The 12128-nt window shown below is 39.4% G+C and overlaps 1 long non-coding RNA gene across 1 annotated transcript; it reads right to left on the reverse strand.

Annotated features, from left to right (window-relative positions):
• Positions 1–6032: 6032 nt before the first annotated feature.
• On the reverse strand, positions 6033–7446 carry LOC141407232 (uncharacterized). Its single transcript, XR_012415330.1, has 2 exons — positions 6453–7446; positions 6033–6340 (listed from the first exon to the last, which is right to left on the reverse strand). It is a non-coding gene; the product is annotated as an uncharacterized lncRNA (long non-coding RNA).
• Positions 7447–12128: the final 4682 nt, after the last annotated feature.

Genomic DNA, 12128 nt, shown 5'->3' on the forward strand with positions numbered 1-12128 from the left:
TTTTCTTCCTCTAGGACTGATGAGAGGCCAGAGCAGGTAAAGCCTGAAGCTGAGCCATATCAGTCCTACAGCACTGGACTATAGGAGTTGGTGCAGACGAAGTTGACTGAGAGTGAGACAGAGGGGAGGTCTTAACAGTGGTTGATGGCACTGGAAAAAAACTCAGAAACAATATTATAACCTCATTTCTCTAGAGAAAATGTAAAATTCCTGTGAGTAATATGCATCCAGTGTTTTAAAACATCACCATTTTTCTCAAAACATTTTACAATCAATCATTTCTGGATGAAAGGCCCTACATTTATAAGGTGAGAAAAAACACCTTCAGAACTCTCCTGGGGTCTTTTGTCCAACCTTTGACTAAGTGATCATTTTGCTTCATCTATGGACTAGAATAGAAGGAAAAAGGAAAAGGACATGGTAGCCATCATCTATCTAGGCAAAAACTGGTGTGCCATACTCTACCCCTCCATCCCTCTCCTAAATAGTCACACGCCACTTTGACTCTGAGTTGCTCTTTGCCGATTACTTCCACTGGTTCTGAATCACAAGTTATCCCTCATAGGTGGCCATCAGATCTCTAACATATAGAGGACTGTCTATGGAAAGGCACAAGAGGATTTTTACAATAGTAAAATATCCCTCTCTAGGGGTGACAGGGCTCTAGCCTCACCCTCACAGGCACAACCAAGAGCTCAGAGTCCAGCTCATCCCAAAAAAAGACCGAGTCCCTGATGAACATGCCATCAATAAACACTGGAGCAGACGCCATGAAATTCCAATCAGAAGAATTTATAATGTGAAGTCAGATATCATATAGTGAGAAATAAATAAACAGAAATTGTCAGTCAAACTCATGGCAGCTGGGACCAGCATCAGAGGCAGTAAATGAACTAACCCCATAAATCACATTTATGATCGGCCCCATTGAGCATAACTCTGCCAGTGGGGCTTTCTGCTATGTAGCAGGACACACTGGCTTGTTGCATCTCACAGAAGTGGAAAATGAGCAGGGCCAGTGTGTCTCTGGAGCAGTGACTTAAGGGTGTTAGACCATGATTGAGACATTTCCCTGCTCTCTAAGTCAATGTGTGCATAGGGCTTGGGAGAAGAGTTCTGGCTTCTCACCTAGAGTGAAATTCAGCAGAAGGCAAAGATTCCTATTGAACTCTGATTAGGTGTTATCTCAAAACCCTAGCACTTGCTATGCACAGCCCAAGATCACAGTGGGTGAGAACTTGGCTCTGTTCTGGGAGAAGCCCAGGGGAGTCTCTTTATCCAACACTCTTCTCTTAGCCAACATCCAAGTCATGGACAGAAATACTGCCCATCCTGTTGCATCTTATACTCTTGCTCTTAGCACCCTACTCCTTCTTCTGTTCACTGTGAGATTCCCAGTATGAGGCAGGGAAGACAGTGTGGAGAGAGGGGATCTTAAATGCTTTTACATCTTCAGGCTCCATCACATTGTGCCGCATCTACCTTAAAAGCACTCCTAAACTGATCAATTACACGAATGAATTAATGGATAAATGAGTGAATGAATGAGCGGATAAATGAATGATTATCCCAAAAAAGATATGTCCTCCAAACTGCATCTCTGCTCTGTTTTCCTCAGCTTAAAACCCTCTACTGTTGTTTCAGACAGGAGCTTCTACCCATGTAATAAGAGCTATTGAGTGGTAATTAAGACCATGTGTATTAAACCCAATTGCTGGTTTAACCCCTGGCTCTGCCTCAAGAAACTGGGTGGCCTTGGGCAAATTATATAAACCTCTAAGGCATGATTAGCACATTGATACAACAGTAATATTATTAGTACCTGACCCCATTAAGAGTATTAACTCATGTTGAGCCCTTAGCAGAGAGCTTGGCAAATAATGACGTTTGATTCGAATATGGATGCTCATACTCATGCTCTGCACCTTCTTCCTTCCACCGCCTCTGTCCATTATATCTTAGCATTTGTCAGCTAAGACTGCTTGAGCTTGAGTGACAAGAGTGGTGATGAATGTTCTCAAGCTTCTGATGAGGAAAGGACTGTGACTAGGGCACTCATAAAGATCACTTTATTTAATTCAAGGCAGGGCTTTCTCCTGAGTCTTGAGTATCTGGCAATGATGTGTAGTCAGAAGATGGCCTTATCCAGTAAACTCTCTCAGACCATACCATCCAGCTTCCTTTAGTAATACTGAGACTCCTATAGAATTTTTTAAGAAGCTGCCTCTCTTTTAAAACATTTTAAAATGTTTTAAAGTCATTCCCTGGCTCTTGAAACTAATCGGCAAGTGGCAAGCAGGGCAGTAATTAGATCCTCTGCTGAGCCCTGCATTGGAGATTTGAATAATTCAGAACATTAGTGATAGGAGAAAAGAGAGGTTAAAATAGAACATCTCCCTAGTTAATAGCTAAGTAATTTTGAGCATCCCAACAGGAACAAAGAACAGGGCATGGCCCAGCACAAGAAGCCCACTATGCCTTGAAATACCAAGGAAATGTGTCCTGAGAAGATTAAGCAGTATTTTTGGGAGCTCACTCCTATATCTATCTAAAGTCCATACCAAGATTTACCACAGACAGGAAGATAGCTTGAGGCCAGGAGTTTGAGGCCAACCTCAACCTCAGTCTCACATAGTGAGACTTCATCCCTACAAAAAGTAAAAATAAAATAAAAATTAGCCCAGGCGTGATGGCATGCACTTGTGGTCCCAGCTGCTCAGGAGGCTGAAGCAGGCAGGAGGATCACTTGAGCCCAGGAATTTGAGGCTGCAGTGAACTATGACTGTGCCACTGCACTCCAGCCTGGGCGATACAGTGGAGACCCTGTTTCTTGAAAAATAAATTGTAATTTAACTTAATTATTTATTTTTTTAAAGAGTGATCCCTGCCTTGGACATCAACTTTCAGATTAATTTGCACCTTTGCCCTGTGTCAAATGAGCACTTTCTTGGCATTTCTGCTCTCAGTGTCATTATGAACAGTCTCCAGGTTCACTCTCAGCAATGGCTAGTTGCTATTTCTAAAGCATCTTCCTTAAACCACAGCTTTTTGGTGTCACCACTGAGATGTTGATATTTTAGGACCAGGTGATCCTTATAAGACTATTTTGCCAGCCATGCCCTCCATCACTGGAAGATGCTTTTATTTGGGAGATTGTCGCAGTTCTTATTTACCTGAGAACACTGGCCACAGGCAAGTAGTTGAATGAGATTATCAGTCAAGGACCTTCCAGACTTAGGAGGCCATAATTTATTCCAGTCCTTGGATTGTCATCTCAAATTAAATGTCAAATAATTAGTCACAAGGGCATGAGGACAGTCTAAAGTGAAGCTGCATGCCTCCACAGCCTCCTTGGCCTTTGTGTGGTGTTGGAATTACTTCCTATGGGTTTGAGGCTATGTGGGATAGGACCAGAAGTCTCTCACAGTGCTTTGATCTCAAGCCATCACTGGAGTAGACTATAAAAAGGTCAAGCCTTAGGCCTAGATTTCAGAGGACATCCAAAATCCTACCTTGAGAACACCTAGTTTTGCTTTCAAGCAGCCTAATTCTGCTCTAGCTGGCTGTCATAGAAAGCCACTGATGCAAAGGTAGCCACATTCTGGGGAGAAGAGACATTTCTTTCGTAATGAACAGGCTGTCAGGTCATTCAGAATTTTGGATCCTGAGTGTCTCCATGAGTGAGTTGAAGAAGGGGCATAGTGATAGCACTTTGAATGTTGTACCAATAATCTGGGGCTTGGAGAATGAGAAATCCAGTGCAATCCAGCAAACATTCATTAAATGTGTACTGTGTTCATAGCATTGCACAGAGGACATTCACTTTTGCCTGGACCAACTTAATGCAAGTTGTGCTTACTCATCAAAAGGCGTTTCTATACTGGAGACTTATATCCTAGGCCTACAAAAGGTCTACTTATGAGCCTATAATTTACGTAACCATGTGGGGCAGGTGGAAAACACTTTGGAACAATTGAAAAACAAAGGTTTCTCTCCCTTAGGTCTGCCAGCGTTTTTCACAGGGACATCATCTTTAAAAAGAGTGTTTGGTTTTCTTCTCACACAAACCCAAAGGATTTAACCACACACAAATTACACATTTTTAAATGATATGAACAAATATTCTAGGGATGAAGACATTTTTGATCCATGTAGATGAAGAAGTTATTTCTATCACTGTCTAAACCCCAAATGTACTATTGTAACTTGATTGCCAGCAACGAACTTTGAAGAGAAGTGTGCTTAAAGAAAAGCAGCAAGTTTACCATGTGGCACAGCCAAGTGGCTGGTCTAGAAAGAGCTGGAGCATGACCAGGGGCTCTTATATTTCCTGAATTTGATTCTTCTCTTAATACTGTGTGGCAAGATGTAAAAGCTTAAGCCAGTGTTTCTCAAGTAGAGCAATTTTTACCCCCAGGAAGCACCTGGCAATGTTTGGAGGCATTTTTGGTCTTCACACACTAGTGGGGTGGGGGTGGAGGAGGCAGAGAAGAACTGCTAATGCACTAATAAAAATGCTGATGAATATCATACAATACACAGAAAAGCCCCCCACAGCAAGGAACTATTTAGTCTAAAATGTCAACAGTGCCATAATGGAAAAACTCTGTTTAAACCTTTCTACATCTCTGCTGAACTCTTGCTAGTGGAATTGCAATCTGTGCCTCCTGTCTCTCTTCCACACTTTATCCTAGAACCCATCAATATTTTTGAAATAAATTAATGAAAATAAGTAGTGAAATGTTATTAAGGAAAACACATTATATGACATAAAGCAGAAAATATGTAGACAAAGAGAGGGAAATTGGAATGAAAAGAGAAGACAGGGAAGGAGTTTTAAATTAATTATGCTAAAGGATAATAAAATCTTTGGGGTAAATGGATATTCAAAAGAACATACTTTATCCTACTTTGAGAGCTTACTCAAATGATTATAACTGGGAAGTTGCATATCAACATGTCAGGAGTAACAGGATATCACAAAGACGCAGAGCTGGAGATAATCAGTCTTTTCCTTGGGACCCAGTCTCAAATAATAATTGCATGTATGTTCCCCTTACAACACTCATTTCCATCCAATGTTTAACTTATAGGCTACCTTAAAAATTGTGCAATATCCTTTTCCTTTCAGAAAAGCAAGGTTCAAGCTCTTGAGTTGATACTGGATCTCATGATCTTTGCACACATTTGAACTTTCCCAAACTTTCAAACTACATTTAAATTCAACATACTTCCCTAATACATAATGAATCCAAATAAAACAAGGGCATTGTTGTTTTATACTTTATTTGAGAAGAGACCCTACATAAACTATGTCAGGAGGATACAGGTCTACACACAATTTCATCAATCAATAAATGGAGTTGTTAACATAACACTGAAGATATGATGCTATGAGAAAGACAGACATATGATCAAGGAGTATTTACAACTCTCACTTATGATATATTTATATTGAAGATGGATATATACATATATACATGTACATGTGCATATACATACCTATGTCCATACATACACACACATATATACATATATATGTATAAAATGCTTTTAAACAAAAACCAAGAAAAGAGTTCACCTTCCTGTAGTGATTAACCATTTGAAAGTGAAGAATGGTTGATTTGTATTAGTGTCATGGTGTTAAATCTCTGCCCCCACATTTAACTTCAACACCCATAGATTCCGATGAAGACACGTGTTTGCCTTGGGATGGAAGCATGAGGGTGAAGAATGGGGTGATGGGGATGGGGCCGAGACTGAAAGACATGCACAATGGGAGAAACAACCTTTGGTGATACCATTAAATCATCCTTTTGTATTAAACATAAATTATTAATACAGTTTAAAAAAATAATTTTCTGTTTTCTTTTGAGGTTGGGGAGAAAGGAAGGGGGAGATGAAGAATAGAGAAAGGGTGGGCCCTAGCCTTTTCAACATATCTGTTAATATCAACTGAGAACACACCCCTCTAACCAGTGGCCATCTTATCAAGTTAGAATTTGGTTTTTTTGTTTTTTTTTGTTTTTTGATTTTGTTTTTTTGCATAAAAGACCCTTCACATAAGAGTTTTACTTAGACAATAAACTTCTTCGCCAAAGGCAAATGCAGTCATCATTTTAACTAGATTGATTCTCCAAGACTCACCAGGATGCTAATAAAATTAGCATAGCCAATGCATTCACCTGTCATAAAGGAAAAGAATGAAGGGAACAGCACCTCAAGGAGGAGATACGATTAGTAAAACCCAGTTCTACTAAAACCTTTGTCATTCATGTTAAGTTATCAACTTTGGGATCCAAATGATGGAAAGCAATCATGATCAGCACTTTCCAGAGACCTGGGAGAAAAACAAACAAGCATCATGTAGGAATATTTCTAAGTCATAAAATACAAATGAGGAACGATCAATTGGGATTAAAATAAAGGGCATAAGATCCAACTGAACGCACCTCAACCCTGCTGTGGTCAACGTGTCCACCCATAAATGATGAGTTGGCAATACTGTATTCATTGTTAAACTTTCCTCAATTCAAGCCACACTGTTGTTGTTGCTGCTGCTTTTGTTTTCCAAAATCTGTAAAATTAGCTTGGCCTCAGAACAGGTGTGCACAGGTATCAGGTGTCCCACATGCCACACACACCATTGTTCAGCAGTTGCCATAATCCAGCTAACCCTTCAGATTGCCAATATATTTATACAAACATTGGGAAACACACACAAACACATGGGATCAGACAAGATATAATAGCTTTACATATACTTAGTACAGAAGCTTAGGGAGGGGGGATGGAAATCAGTTACAACAGTACCTAAACTTCATTGGCAAAATTCCTCTCAGGGAACGTAATATCCTAATAATGCACTGAAGTAGGTACCAGCTGATTTTCCAGATATTGGAAGTTTGCTGCACAACATCAGCCTAAAGATAAAGGGACATGTAATGTCCAGTAGGAAACAAATCAGTGTATATCATTTACATGACAATAAATCCTTCATTTCTCTTGAAATAAGATATGTAAAGTAGCACTTAGTTTAATACAAGTTTTGTTCTGCTGTAGACCTAGCTGTAAAAAGCCATTCATGCAAAAAATTACGTCCAGTTTTAGCTGGATGTTTAAAGGACACTTCTCCTGAAAACAAGTCCCTTTCACTTAGGGAAGGGAAAAAAAATCCCACTTAGCCAGTGCCGGCTGAGAGTGGAAAATACAAGACTTTGGTGTTTGTAGGGCATTTGCCTTAAGAACCCAGAAGTAGCACTGAGCTCACCCCTAAAGAGGCAGAGGGCTAGATGCGCCCTTGAAAATTTTAGAATTTTTTTCAGAAAAAGTACTGAGAACCTTTATAAAATTATATTCTCTGGCCAGTTCCCTCCTGGGGCTTCTATTGGCATCATCTGTCCTAGAGATGCCTGCTCTTCACCTCTAGTCTCAGGTCACATTTCCCCCAGCCAGCAGATCATTCCTCCATTAGCAGTCACTTTGCAGTTCCTTCCTCTCTGTTCTAAGGGAAAATAACTTGTATTATTAAGCTTTCCTATCACCATAGGTCCTTTATCTACATATTATTTCTAAACTCTTTAAATATAGGAAGGTTCCTGGATTTAAATATAAGACAAAGCTCCTCTATTCTAAAGAAGTCTAACAGAGGTGTTGGATGCTGCTCACCTCCGGTCTTCATACAAATAATTAGAGAATCTTGTGCCATGGCCTTTTTCGCAGGGCAAGTGTGAGCACTGGAATGAGATTCACTCAAGAGGACAAGGAATGGAAGGAATGGATGGCTACATCTTAGACCCTATCCCAAGTTAGAAATCATAGTTCCACTGAACTTGCTTCTCTAAGATCTGGCTCTGGCCTACTTTTGCCACCTCATTTATTCCTAAAAGAAACCCCTTATTGTCTTATACCACTAAATATTATGGATGTTATGATAAGCAACACGGAAAGGGAATGGAAAGAAACGGATAAGACACAGGGGAATTTCAGAGCTGTGGATGGTGCAGAGGCAATCAAAATGGAGGTTTTCTAACATCTGTGAGATAGAAGGCAATATTTACGATGAAATCTGCAGTGACTGACTTGCCTTCCCAACACAGGATTCATCCTGACATGAGTGGAGAAGATGCTGACAATTAGTTAAGAGTAGACAATGCTGACTCTAAGATGATATCTGTATGTTATTGTGCTATATGAAAACTGGCCAATCACAAAGCAGTGTGACAACATGTGCTTCTGCTACCCTTGTTTTCTCAGTGCACCCTTCAGGCTGGCCTGAAGAATGCCACAAGGAGTCATTTGCATTCTTACTATGATTGTTTAAGGCAAAAACAGCTGTTGAAGAGCACTCAGGGTTGAAGGGTGGATGCTGAGAATCAAAGAAGTGCCCCCAAGGAGTCTCCAAAATGCATAACAGTGGCATCATTGGGCTCTTTTCTGTCCCAAAAGTTCATAACTTCTGCTCAACTGCTGTGAAATATTGCCTCCAGATGCACACTGAGTCAAACATAGACTTGTGCATTCTGAGAAACGTGCAGAAATTTTAAAAGGAAAGTGATTGTGTATAAGCAGTCCTTCGTTTAGGGGTTTACAAGTCAATGGTTTGTTATAAAGACTTTTGAGTGTGTTTCTTTCTACTTATCTGAGGCAGGAGACCTGGGAGAAACAAACCCATTTGTTAGGAGGTCAAGAATGTGACAGAGACAACTAAGCTAGACTTGGTAATAAATGAAAGATGTAAGCACCTTAAGAATAAAGCCTTCCAAGTTGAGGCCTCGGTGGATAGGAAATAAAGGGAAACAAAACAACTCCCTTTCCTAGTCTGGGAGGTCAATCAGGATAGCAGGCCCCTTCAATTCAGGGGGTTGTTTGCTGTCCCTGGTGCTGAAAACATATACCCAGGAATCCCCGCAGAATTTACACTCTGGGATGGGAGAAGCAAGAAACCCTGCTTATCAAACTAAACACTCTTTCAACAAAGGCTGACTTCAGGTGTTAGGCCTCAAAACATGTTTCAAAAGTCTCTTTTTTTTTTTTTTATGTGTGCCATTTCAAACAAAAATAGCCCTGAAGCAACCCTAGTTTTCCTGTGGAACAGAGTTAATTCATGCCAAAGTACTGCCGTGGCAGCTCTCCCAAAATTCCCTCATGTGAATCATGAACCCTAAAACCTTGGAAAAGAAAGATTGTAAATAGATGCAGCATCGGGGTCTACAGTCCCCAGCTACTGATTTCTTTTTCTGATACTAGTTGCAGATAAGAATTTATTTGGCTTGCTATGACTAAATGTTTCTGAAAGAAATATTTGGGTAAAACTCTACCATGAACTGCAACCTGGACCTCTGAATTCCTCTCCATTCTTAATTTTATTGTCACATTCTGAGACAATAAACAGGGCATCTATTATGCTAAAGAGAAAGTATAAACTCATAAACAACTACATTCTATCTGCCTCTAATCCCCCACCAGCCAACACACACACACACATACACACACACACACACACACACACACACACAGAGAATCTCAAAAAGTAAAGTCTACCTGAGAAATAACATGAATCTTCCCCCAACAGTACACAAATCTTTGCCAGAGAGAAGAACACTGCTATTTTCTTTCACATTCAGAGTGAGAATTTTCTTGCCCCAACTTGCTTTCCTTTCATTTTAATTTGACAGTTCCTTAAGCTAACCCACCATGGCTCACACATAAACAAAAAGGGTCCTTGATGCTGTGAAGTGAGAGAAAAATAACATGAGTCATTTTCTGTTGCCTCCACATCTGATAGAATTGGAGGAGCCTTTACTTTGGGATATGAAGACAATAAATCTTTTCTAGCCTGGGAAAGGAAGTATCCTAATGGCCCCTAAGAAAGGCTAAACTCTCAGAGAAGGGGCAGGGGGTGAGATAGCTGTGAAATAAGTTCTTGTTGTGCCTGTTAACATATCAGATCAAACTTTCTCTACCTGGCAAGTTATTCCCCAAATAATATCTCTGAAACCCTTAAATAATCAGTCTTGTCTTTAGGAAGTTATATAGTGAAATAAGCTTGTTCAAGGCAGGCTTTAACAGTGCTGTGAAAGAGGTCATCCCCTCCAGATTATCAGAATAAATTATGAAACTTCACCCTGAACCAGCTTGCCTTCTGCAATTTCACATCATAATTTAAAATCTCAGTAGTAACCCAATTTGGACTCTCATTTCAAAAGCTGGGATGCTTTTTGTCTACTGGACAGTGGTCCAGAACAGAGGTGTTGCTTTTCTACATAAGAAAAACAAAAATTGAGCCCAATCTTTTGTCATCAAGATTGCCTCTGTATGAGGCAAAAGGTAAAAAGAGAAAAGAGAAGCTGAGATAGCCTGAACTTGAGCAAAATATTTATGAATTTCTTAGGATTTTGGATACACAGCTTTATTCTAATTTCTTTCTGGAGTGATCAAAATAGTTTTAGAAAATCATGTATAGCATTTTGTCAGATACATTGCAAGTGATGGTTGCTTGGAGATCTATGAAAAATAACATTTGAGAAAATTTTACTTGCCAAGTAGTCACTACTACAGAGTACTTATAATAGTGGCTGTCATCACAAACACCTGGGATTTTTTAGGGGCTGTAAATGACAGAATACTGTGACTTTGGCATTCTGGCCTCAGGATTCATTATCAAAGGTTTCATTTTCATTCAGACATATTTCTCAGTGGGAATCCCACTCACACGTATTTGTTGGCACTTGGACCTACTAAAGGTATGGTCTAGCATTTGCTCTTCACTTATCTTAAGATTATTTTCCCATGTACAAATGCTGGTCCTGGAATGAACAGGATACCGCTTAAAAATCATTATCCCTTCAGATGCTCCCTGAAAGATTAGTTATACCACCACATTTATAGAGAAAGCTTCATAGAGTCCTATTTTTACAAAGCATTATGTTGAAATTGACAGAACCTGATGAAAGCATGAGTTGATGGCAAGGAATTAAATGCAGCAGAAGTCGCCATTTTGCTACAAAATGTTCCGAGTTCCAAGGCTGAAAACAAAATCTAATTGTCCCTTTCCAGTGACTATGCCAAACAGATAAAGCATCCCCCTGTCTACTTGTATTTTTTAGAGCATTCTTCATCGCTAGATACTCAAAGCAAAAAAAATGTTAATGGCAAAACCTCTAAAAAACAGACACCAGCAAAAATTTAAGGAAGATATGCCTCAAAACACATCTCAAAAGCGGCTCTCAGTCTCTCAGCTCAGCACCCAGCAAGACTGCTTGCAACTGCCCAGAGAGTGGGCTCTATGTATTTGTCTGGTCCCGTACAGTTCACAGAGCATGTTAACAGTTATGATCTCATTTAGGGTTCAAACAGCCGTCTGTGGCATGCAGGGGGTAGATAGTAGTTCCATTTTGTATATTAAGAAACTGAGGCAAAGGGAAGACAATGTTTTTCCCAGATCTCTCAGCAGGAAACAGAAATGTGCAAATTCTCTGCCTCCTATTCCCATTATCCTCCCTCCACCACACTTTTCATCTGTTTTGCCATTTTATCCTAGAAAGCATTCCAAATAGACCCCAACTCTTTCCTAAAGAAATAAAAGTGAAAAAAATTATAAATCTCATTGAACGTATTAGAAGGAATCAAGAAAAGAAACAATATGGAACTATCCCCAGCATTAAAAAATATACATTTACACATATATGTAAATATATATACACACACACCTATATATGTAAACATATATATATCCCATATAATAATCATCAGATATACATGGGATAATTTTAATATGTATATATATTAAAATAAGGGATTGGGTTAGACATTATGAATTTGTTTTTAATAGTAAATATGGTTATTTGTGTTTTTCAGAGCCATTTAAGGAACAGAGTTGAAGTATCTATTGATACATAATGATTTGGGGAACAGAGGGTTTGGTGTTCCAGCTCCTTCAGCAATTTCTTCTACCTTTTTGTTTCTAGAAAGGAAGCATATTATCAGGTTCAGTTCTGTTCTTAAGATATAAACCTTTCTGGTGCCATCGCAGAAAAGGTTTCATTTGCTTGAAAAAGGCTTTTTTTTCCCCCTCAAGATTTGGATGCTGCTGCAAATCTATGTGTCAATGTTATAGCCACTTCACT

The sequence above is a fragment of the Macaca fascicularis genome, chromosome 7 (assembly GCF_037993035.2).
Source record: "Macaca fascicularis isolate 582-1 chromosome 7, T2T-MFA8v1.1".
In the NCBI taxonomy this organism is placed as follows: Eukaryota; Metazoa; Chordata; class Mammalia; order Primates; family Cercopithecidae; genus Macaca; species Macaca fascicularis.